This window comes from Primulina eburnea, chromosome 9, assembly GCF_022965805.1.
Source record: "Primulina eburnea isolate SZY01 chromosome 9, ASM2296580v1, whole genome shotgun sequence".
In the NCBI taxonomy this organism is placed as follows: Eukaryota; Viridiplantae; Streptophyta; class Magnoliopsida; order Lamiales; family Gesneriaceae; genus Primulina; species Primulina eburnea.
The window spans coordinates 5,318,861-5,330,979 of NC_133109.1; positions in this window are offsets into that span (position 1 = coordinate 5,318,861).

The following is a 12,119-nucleotide window of genomic DNA, read 5'->3' on the forward strand; positions in this document are numbered from 1 at the left end:
CTGAGGATCAGGCGAGAGAAGCTCCTGGAGGTGTGATTGCAGGTATTTGCACGCTTTGCGATTATCCTGCACGTGTTTTATTTGATACAGGAGCATCTCATTCATTCATATCTCATGCATTCGTTGCATCTCATGATATTGAGTGTACTCCGTTGTATGATACTTTGTCGATAGCCACGCCAGCAGGGAAGATTATACTGTCTGAGAAAGTTGTGCATAACTGTGTATTGATATATGAGGATAATGTGATATTTCTGAATTTGATTGTCCTCCCTATGCACGACTTTGATTGTATTGTTGGCATGGATATCTTGATGACAAATCGAGCTACCGTTGATTGTTGTCACGGAGTGGTTCGATTTCGACCGATTGATGGACCCAAGTGGAATTTTTATGGCAAGGGTTCCCAAGCCAAAATTCCATTGGTATCTTCCTTGGAAATGTCTCGATTGTTGACTAGCGGAGATGAGGGGTATCTTGTCTACGCTATTGATATTTCGAAGAAGGAGTCTTCTTTATCTGAGATTCCTGTTGCGAAAGAATTCCCGGATGTATTTCCCGATGAGATTCCTGATTTTCCTCCTCATCGAGAAGTTGAATTTGGTATTGATCTTGTGCCGGGGACTGCGCCTATTTCTAAAGCTCCCTATCGCATGGCACCATTAGAGTTGAAAGAGTTGAAAGAACAATTACAGGATCTTCTCGATAAGGGATATATTCGACCGAGTGTATCACCTTGGGGAGCTCCAGTTTTATTTGTTCGAAAGAAAGATGGTACAATGCGAATGTGTATCGATTATAGGCAACTGAATCGGGCTACTGTGAAAAACAAGTACCCACTTCCTCGTATTGATGACTTGTTTGATCAGCTTCAGGGTACTTCTGTATACTCGAAGATTGATCTTCGTTCTGGGTATCATCAAGTACGTGTTCAAGACGAAGATGTACCCAAAACTGCTTTCCGTACGAGGTATGGCCATTATGAATTTTTGGTTATGCCTTTTGGTCTTACGAATGCTCCTGCTATTTTTATGGACTTAATGAATCGAGTCTTTCGAGATTATCTGGACCGATTCGTTATTGTTTTTATTGATGATATTCTTGTGTATTCGAAATCGAGAAAGGAGCATGCTGAACATCTGAGACTGGTACTTCAAACTCTTCGTACTAGTCATTTGTATGCCAAATTGTCCAAATGCGAATTCTGGATGGACAAAGTGGTATTTCTGGGCCACTTCATTTCGAGACATGGCATATCTGTTGATCCTTCGAAGGTCGAAGCTGTATTGAATTGGCCGAGACCTACGAATGTTCCTGAGATCCGAAGCTTCATGGGTTTAGCTGGTTATTATCGTCGTTTTATTGAAGGATTTTCGAAGATAGCTAAACCTATTACTCAACTGACACAGAAGAATCAGCGATTCATTTGGTCAGATGAATGTGAAGCTAGTTTTCTTGAATTGAAGACGAGATTGACCACAGCACCTGTGCTTACTATTCCCTCAGGTACCGGAGGATTTGTGGTTTGTACAGATGCGTCTGGTAAAGGTTTGGGCTGTGTTCTGATGCAACATGGCAAAGTGGTTGCTTATGCGTCTCGTCAATTGAAATCTCATGAAACACGTTATCCTGTTCATGATCTTGAATTGGCCGCCATTGTGTTTGCTTTGAAGATTTGGCGTCATTATTTGTACGGAGAAAAGTTTGTTATCTATTCGGACCATAAGAGTCTGAAATATCTCTTTTCTCAATCTGATCTGAATATGAGGCAACGCAGGTGGATGGATCTCCTGAAAGATTTTGATTGTGAGATTCAATATCACCCTGGATCGATGAATGTTACTGCGGATGCCCTGAGCCGAAAAGTTTATGATTCTGTTCTAGCTTCTGTCAATGTCGCCAAGGTACATGAGGATATTTGTACTTCTAGTTGGACTTTCCACTCGAATTGGAATTCTGTCACTGTCTCAGCATTGCAAATTGAGCCGAATTTGATATCGAAGATTCGAAAGGCTCAACGAAGCGATGCTCAGATCCAAAAGTCGAAAGAACTGGTATCTGCTGGACATCAGTCTGGATTTCAGATTTCTTCTGATGGTTCTTTACGACTTAATGGTCGGCTGGTAGTTCCTGATGACTCTAATTTGAAATCTGCCCTTCTTCGAGAAGCACATTGTAGCAAATACAGTATTCACCCTGGAGGTCGGAAGATGTATTTGACATTGAGACCTCAATTCTGGTGGAAACGTATGAAGAAGGACATTGCTGAATTTATTTCGAAATGTCTTGTCTGCCATCAAGTGAAATCCGAGAGAATGAAACCGGGAGGATTACTCCATAGTCTCGAAATCCCGAAATGGAATTGGGAGCATATTGCTATGGATTTTGTGACTCATTTACCTCGTTCGCCCAAGGGCTGTGATGCTATTTGGGTGATTATTGATCGGCTTTCGAAATCTGCACATTTTATTCCGTATGAGCGGACTTATCCTTATAAGAGAATGGCCCGTTTATACATTGAGAATGTTGTGAGACTGCACGGTGTGCCAGTCTCAATTGTATCTGATCGTGATCCCAGATTTGCTTCTAAATTCTGGGGTAGTTTCCAAGAAGCGATGGGTACGCGTTTGGCTATGAGTACTGCTTATCATCCTCAAACTGATGGCCAAACCGAGCGTACGATTCAAACGTTAGAAGATATGTTGCGTGCTGTGGTGATGGACTTCAGAATGGGATGGCAAGATGCCTTACCATTGGTTGAATTTTCTTATAATAATAGCTTTCAGACGAGTATCGGTATGGCTCCGTTTGAAGCTCTATATGGGAGACGATGTAGATCACCGTTATTCTGGGATGAGATTGGTGAAAGACAATTGACTGGACCTGAAATGATACAGGAAATGAATGATAAGGTTCAGTTAATTCGACAGCGGATGAAAGCTGCTCAGGATCGTCAAACGAGTTATGCGAATAAACGAAGACGACCCTTGGAATTCCAGAAAGGTGACAGAGTATTTTTGAAAATATCTCCCTTTAGAGGTACTGTTCGTTTCGGCATGCGAGGGAAGTTATCTCCTCGATATGTTGGTCCATACGAGATTCTGGATCGAGTTGGTGATCTTGCGTATCGATTGGCATTGCCACCAGCTCTATCTGCTATTCACGATGTGTTTCATGTTTCTATGCTGAGGAAATATGAACCAGATCCATCACATGTGCTTGCACCTGATGAGGTTGAACTTGATCCTTCTCTTTCCTATGTTGAACAACCTGTTCGCATTATGGATCGAAAGGAAAAGATATTGCGTAATAAATCGATTCCTCTGGTACGAGTGCAATGGACACGACATGGTGTTGAAGAATCGACGTGGGAGTTGGAAAGCAAAATGCGAGAATCGTATCCGCATTTATTTGATTCTACGACATCTGTGCCATTGTATTCGATGTATTCTGATCCTTTTACTGATTTTAGTTTTGATATGTACTATAACTGGTGACATATGTATGTTTGCCAATGTTATGTATATAAGACTGTTTGAGATTTCGAGGACGAAATCTTTTAAGAGGGGAAGAAATGTAAGGACCGTGTATCGTATTATCGTAAATCCTACGTGATTATCGATAATTTATGAAATTGTCATGTGATTATACATTTGATGTATATTATGATAATGAAATTGAGAAAATGAATATTGAATATGAATTGACGTTGTAAGAGCTCGATTGGAAGGCCGGACGCCAATTTAGTACAAAATCAACAAATTGTACAGAACATGTGGCGCCCGAGCGGTCGGAAATTACCGCTCGAGCGCCAGGGTATAGGGAAGTGAGTATGCGGACAGAACATGCCGCGCCAGAGCGGTAGTTTTTGACCGCTCGAGCGCGGTGCAATTGTTAATCGGGGGCAGAACTTCTCGCGCTCGGGCGCGAGAATTCTTCCGCCCGAGCGCGGTAAACGGTGGATGATAAGAACGAGGTTTCCTCTTTCTTTCTTCATTTGATTTCAGCAGCTTCGAGAGAGAGACCCGATAGATTTCAATTTTCTATCGTCCGAATCGACTTTGAAACGCTGTCTAAACGCAAAACAAATTATATATTTGTTATCTGCGCGTTGAGGGCTTCTGACTGAGGTAAATTTCTTCCAGTTCCATCAGCTTTAAATATCAAGGTGCTGGAATATCATGTATTTGAAGTTGAATTTCTGATATGTAGTAGAATATCCGACAATAAACTCGTATTCGAAGTCGGAATTGAATTATGATATGATTATGATTTGATATGAATTTTTGAAGTTTCAAATGATATTTGAAACTCATATTAATGATTTTGGAGTATGTTATTGATTGAAATGAGTATGTAATTGATGTAGATAAAGTGTATCTTCCAGCTACATCAATTGGAACGAAGAATTGAGGTATGTTGCGACCGGGTAACATACGACAGGTATCTGTATTATATGATATATGATTGGATTGATTTGATTGGATTGGATTGGAATACGTGTCTATGTGCCTATTTGATGATTTGATGTGGCATACATGACATTGAGATTGGAGTATCGATGTATAAAATAAATGTTTTGTTAACACACATCATTTTATGCATACATCGATACATGACATGCACGTTGAGCTATGATCCTTGGATACCCTGATATGATTTGATTGGATTCCGGGGTTTGTGAACACAATCGCTATGCCGATATTATATGACCCGTAAAGCATAGACAATTGTGGCCCCATATGATTGGATATGAGATGTGGGATTGACGACGCTTCGTCGACGTTGTCATATGTGTATTCCCATATCGGCCGGTGTGCCAGCTCGAGCATTGATTTGATTTGATAGCGATTCGATTGATTCTGACATGTGCTCAGTGGATGGGCATTTGACCTGATACCTCCACGTCATACATGCATTGCATACCATATATCATTGTTTAGATATCTGTGGTATATATGATTGGTTGTTCCATACGGAGCTTTGCTCACCCCCAAGGGGGGCTGTTGTTGTCTTTGTGTGTGGACAATGGCAGGTACTCCAGGATTTCAGGAGGCCAGAGAGGGTACTTCTGGAGGGAGCCACAGCTTGGGCTGAGGTTTATGTTTATGTATTGTTCCCAGTATATATGTATATGTATCTATATACCGGGGCATGTCCCGAGGATATGAGTTGTTTGTATGTGATTGATTTTGATTTCGTGTGGGCGTGTTTTATGTTTTGAATTTAGATACTATTTTTAGTATTTAAATATCAGAAGAGATATTTTGGGCTCATTTTAAAGAAATTTTAAACCCGTTTTCCGCTGTGATTACTTAACCCTAATCAAATTGTGTTGTAATAACGATTAGGAGCTAAGGGCCCCACAGCAGCTGTGATCTCGGTGCTGAAGGCACAAACGAGGCATCTCTCTGTCTCATTAAACCGGCTTCGGCTCCCTTGGCTCGGTTCAAGACATCGGTGAAATTATTTGGCCTCCCGGTATTCACCAGGGTAAAGATTTCTGGATTTAGACCATTTATGAACTGGTCTGCAACGGCCTCATCACTCCCAGCCACATGAGGGGCAAATCGGAGCTGAGTAGAGAACTTAGCCACATAATCCTCAATGTTTAACTGGCCTTGTTTCAAGTTTGCAAACTCGGCTCCCCTGTCCTTCCTATATGAAACTGGAAAGAACCGTAGATAAAATTCAGTCTTAAACACATTCCATGTAATGGCCGTACCTCGAAATTCTAAAGCCCGTTTTGTCGTGTTTCACCAGTGTTTAGCAACGTCATGCAACTGGTGTCCGATCAGTTTCACCCTCTTTTCCTCCGTATATTCCAAAGATTCAAACATCGCTTCAATATCATCCAACCAACTTTCACATTCCACGGAATTCTCCGTACCTTTCAAAGTCGATGGATGGAATGACTGAAATCTTTTCAACAATTGCTCCATTGGAGTAGGAGTCACATCCATAGGAGGATTCGATGTACTACCCTGTTCAGGTACTCTTCTCGGAGGCATATCTGATAATCAAAGAGGTTAGCAATTCCAAATACCACTTACCAGTTTCAATCCTCCTCGGATCATCTTACAGCTGATCCGTTCCAAATAATACACAATACCATATCAAAATCAGATATTCAGGCAAATATGTATTAAAACAGGAATTCATGCTAGCAATCAAAAGCAGGAAAGAGAAACACATTCTACCCCGCTCACTAGCTCCTATCTCAATCTAAAGGATCTATCGCTCTGATACCACCTGTTGTGGGGACCCGGACGCTAATCAAGTTCTTAATCATCATTGGGACTACTTAATCAATTATTAAACAGGGTCTAAAAATTTTTCTTTTTTTAAAATGCGGAACGTAGTGAAATTAAAACATATATACATATCAGTATATAAAATACAAGTCTTGTATTACAACACATTTATTCAAACTAGGGTTTGACAACTACGATCAAGTGTTCAACCCTATCTCTAGTCCAAGTCCGATGCCACCACTCTAATCACGATCTCTCTCTTCATCTCCTGGACCCTGATCATGTCCCACCTGTTGTCAAGTACACATACAGACAAGACAACAGCCGGATAAACCGGTGAGAATATACTCCCAGTATAAATCAACGAAACATGCAATCATATACATAATATAAAGCATGTAATCAGGTAACAGATATATGTAACAAAGTCTAAAACATAATCAATATCAAACTGTCGACAATACTCGTAGCTACATCATTCAGACTAGACTCAGTCCTAGTCTAGGGATCCCGATTCCAGAAGTTGGCATGCGTATATCGACTAGCAGTAATAGAAAAGACTCCAGTTCTATCCACGTCGATATGGTATCGATCAACAGTAATAGAAAAGACTCTAGTTCTATTCACATCGATACGGTATCGATTACCAGTAATAGAGGAAGCTATTATTCTATCCACTTCAATATAGTACCGATTAACAGTAATAGAAGCAACTCTAATTCTATCCACATCGATATGACATCGATTAACAGTAATAGAAGAGCTACTAATCTATCCACATCGATACAATACTGATTAACAGTAATAGAAAAAGCCACCATCCTATCCACATCGATAGCCAAACATCCAGTGACAGTCTTTGGCACAACCGCCAATACACCATCTTATGACATCGTGCAATGTGCCCGTGGTGATCCCACCACTAACGGCACTTCTGTCATAAGATTACTCTTCTAATACCTGTAATCTATAACTCAAGAAAACAAGTATATAAATCAATCAATGCAAATATCAATGCAATAAAGTAAAGTATGTGATTTAGAGAAACCCAAGTCTAAACCGACTCAAGTCCATCTCTCAATACCACATTGACTTATACCTTTCTTTCGTCGGTTTCTGGCTCAGTCAAAGTCCTGAATTCACAATCTGTCTGGTACTGACAATATCAATAATCTCATATCAATATACTAGTCAATTCCATAACAATCTGATCAATCTGGATTTAATTCAAAATCAACGGCATAACGGTACAATTTCAGTATCCCCGTCAATACAATATCCTCATATCACAGTTACAATCCATAACCCATATCCAATACAATCCGTAATCCAATCACAATTCAAATCTGTCTGGTATAAATCAATATACCCTAAAAATTCATAACAATTCTATAATCAGTCCGTTTCTCAATCTGACTTCGATTCTACAATGTCTCATATGTCAAGAACAACATATATGAATTATATCCAATTCCTACAACATCATAATTTCAAATGATAATAAAACTCAATGAAACTTACGTCCAGTTGTAGCTGTTGACAAGAAGATCACAGAACTGTGTTCGGATCAAAATTCTGATAGACGGATTGAACAAAATCAATTTTCCCAAGCTTTAAAGAAACTTGAGAATTCCCAAGCGCTGTTCTCGGTCCTCGGCTGAATTCAGAAAGAGGAATGAAGATTTTACCATATAAATTGCATGGCAAGGACATGTGTCCCACTCAAGCCAATATTTGCACTTTAGTCCCTCAAGTCTTCTTTATTTGTAATTTGGTCCTCACTCAATCTTTTAATTCAATTTCAATCCTAATTAATTACAAAAATCGAGGAATTTAATTCATCATTCCAAAATTTGTAAATTAATTAATCTCGGATTAAAATGATATAATCTCGGGCCTTACACGACGCAACGTCAGCAGCTTATATATAAGCTAAATGAAGGACAAAGTGAGTTAATAAATATATATATATATATATATATATATATATATATATGTATATATATATATATATATATATTAGTCCATTATAATATTTTTATTTTTTATATATATAAGTATTGGACTTATCTTATGTTTTGTCACTGCTCAAAGTGAAAGTTCTTACACTGTAATATTCTACATTTTCTTAATTTTTCCTCTTGCTTTCAAAATTTAATTCTATCATATGTCGGTCTTTAAACATATCTTAAATTTTTTTCTAAGCACCTAATTTTAGATGTAATTATTTTAACCAAATAGTTATTATACTTTGTATATAACAATAAATAGATTGATACCATGTAATATATTGACAACAATAAAAAAACGAAAGTTAGAATAAACATTATGATTATTTAATGTCAATATTAAATATAACATCTTATATTCGTAAATGTGTTTATTGAGATAAAATGTTTAGAATATGATGATAAACTAAAAGCAATAATTTATTTATCATTGTAATATAATAATAATAATCTGATCGTTGTTCAGAATCAGAAACTGGTGTACTTCGAATTTTTGTTGAATTGTATAAACAACTCTCACAATATTTTTAGATGCATAAATATGTTAAATCTGTTAAAACTAAATAGTAGAGTTTTCACACAGTAGCTGTTAGGTCAAAGAAATATATTAATTTTTTTAATAAAGAAGATATTAATTCAAATTTCAATTTGGATTTCCGTATTTTGTCAACATGATGTGTATTTTTTCTGATTTTTCCTTTATCTCTAAAATATAAATAATCAAATAGATGAAAATGACTTTTTTCTATGCTATTTATGTGGAATATCAAGTATATGCTCTACTCAAATTTCTTATAAATTCATATGAAAGGTCATTTGCATAAACTTATTTGTTGGGTACAATAATTGTTCATATTGAGTATAACAATTAAAATGTTGCACTTGAGTTGCATTATAGTTTAAAAGATTTAAGTTGCACCGTTACTATCATCTACATATTTTGGTAATAGTAAACGATCGGTCCTACAATTGGTATTTGAACCAAGATCATGAGTTTAATTCTCATTTATTGCAATACGTGCAGTTATATTGTGATCGAAAAAGAGTTTAGAGGAAATTTTCTTATTTAAAATAAGTTTTTCAAACGTTTTTAGGCGGTTGAAAATTCTTTCTCAATCGGTTGGAAACTTGAACCACTGATGAGTGCGAAAAACGGTTCACAATTTCCAATGACAGTACAAACATTTTTAGCAAACTTAACAAATTGCGGTTAATAAGGTAAGAGCTTGCGATAAGTAAATAACACAAGATTTTTATGGATGTTCGGAGATTGAATACTTCTACGTCATCCCTTCTTCCTTTTTCAGGAAGGATTCCACTAAAAGACTTTGGATTTACAACGTATTTGCAAAAGCCCACTCCAATCAGGACTTATCACACTGCCTGAATTGGAACTCTTAGTGATCACTTTACACTTCTGGAAATTAAGAACACTCAGTTCACCAGATAACAAGACTAGATCAAATAACCAAAATGTTACTAATGAGAATAAACAGTTTGGTGTGAGTAGCACAAAAATGATCCTAAGATGATCAAATGATTTGTTTTGAAAAGCGTGCTGATTGAGCGAAGTAGTATGTAATCTTTTAGTGGCGATCGGAGATCTTTTTAAGTATGCAAGCAAGCTGTGATTATCCTGCTGTAAAATCGAGAGGGAGTTTCTGCTAACATACTCTTCCGTTAACATACATGATTTTCTTAACGGTTAGAAAGGACATAGAAACGTTAACCTGATTATCTGAACAGATGAGTCTTTGCGTCTTTATGAGCATTAAATGTTTTTTAACGAGCACATTTAATCTTCATTTTGCTCAGCACTGTTCTGAAGTGTTTTTCTTGAGAAGTTCCTTTTATATTAACTGTATTTAGCATCAGAGCATGCAATCTACACTTGGTCTCTCTTCTTTGAGATAGGATCATAAATGCGGATCATTCTTGGAGCATACGTATATATGTTAAATTCAAGATGGTGTAATACTTTGAATGTATTAAGCCGGTCATAGAATGTCTTTGAGCAATAAGTGGTCCTTCTTAAATGATCCGGTTCTGATAGACGGTTGAAACTCCTTTGAGCTTTGGACGGTTAGAAAGATACTTCATCATTTGAGCTGGACGGTTGAACTGATATATGTCACACATATGAACCGCAGAACTGTCTTGATTTTGTCATATCCAAAAATTCTTGGGAGTAATATTTTCTTTAACAAGTTATTATGAGAGATATTATTGAGTACAATAATTGTCCTTGGTAAGTAAAGTAATTGAAACGTGACGCTTGAGCTGTTGTATGATTTAAAAGATTTAACTTGCATTGTTACTATCAATTATAGCTTTTTATAAAACGGAAAGATTTGCTCCTACATTTGTAAAACTATAAGAAAGAAGTTGCATTAACTTTAGTTTTGAATTGATCCTTTAAATGTAACTATATTTTTAAATTTGAAATCATTCTTCGGTTTGCATATTTTTTATAGATTCAATGATAATTGATTCTTTTCAAATTGAAGAAATACCTAATATAACTCATGTAAATATTATTAACTAAAACATTTAAATGAAATATTGGATTTTTCGATCCTCAAATAAAGAAATAAACAAAGTTTGATCTTTAAGTGAGAAGTGATATATTTAAAGAAAATTATAATCGCCACAATGAAATAGAACACATGCATGCATTTATCACTGTAGTTTTACAACTAAAAGATCAAGAAATTTTTCCATCTATTATTTTTATATCATATTTAAAATAATTATAAATCCAAATTTTTATCATTTTGAGTTGGTTAAAAAATCATTATGAATAAACTGAATTTGAAAATTCTTATCTTTACATATATCACATCTTAATGTGTTAGCCTAAGTCGAAGAAATGAAAAACTACAAAATGGACTTATTCATATTTAATGTACACAAAATTATATAATGAAGATATATTATATGTCAATTAAGACAGTGAAGTAGAGTATATGTTCACACATAACAAAATATATAGACAAGAAAAACAAAAAATAGAAAGAGAGGAAGAAATGTTGTTTTCCGTACAATGAATTCAGTTTTCAAATTAAATGTATCCTACTAGAAAATTATATTTACTATTCAAACTTTGTAAATGTAATAATTTTTTCTCAAAATAAGGATACACAAATTATTTCGTGAATATATATGACAATTAAGAAAATTAAAAATATTATTATCTGGAAATAATATTAATATAACATTAATAATTTAATTGTGCTCATTATGCTTATGACTTATTATAAAATATTAAAGTAAGTGTCATAAGAGTCAGTAAAAAGATGATTTACTGTCAAAAATATTATTATTATAAATTACAAATAGATGACAACATTCAATCAATATTTTTTTTTATTAATACATCAATACTTTTATATGTTAGTAGATTGTTATAATAATATTCAGTTTATATGTTATCAAGTATAAGTATCTAATAAATTAAAGGTGATTAGGAACGTAAAAACATCTAGTAACAATGATTGTCATTTTACATAAAAGAGAATAATAACCAACACTATTATAAATAAAAAATAATTGCAGATAACTGATTGCCAAAAAAATGTAATAATTGAAGTTATAATAAAATATATGCATTTGTTGAGAGAATATGACAAATAACAAAAAAACGCTATGATAAAAAGATATGAGAAAAAACTGACTAGTCCAAATCTTTTTTTTAAAAAACTAAACAAATATGTTTTTATCCAAATTAGTTACATATACGTAATTAACATGAATTGTCAAAATTTACAATACTATTGTTATTATCTTTTGTTGAGTTAACTAATTTTGTTTCGAATTCTTATTACTCCAATATACGTTTCTCATGTGCAACACATAT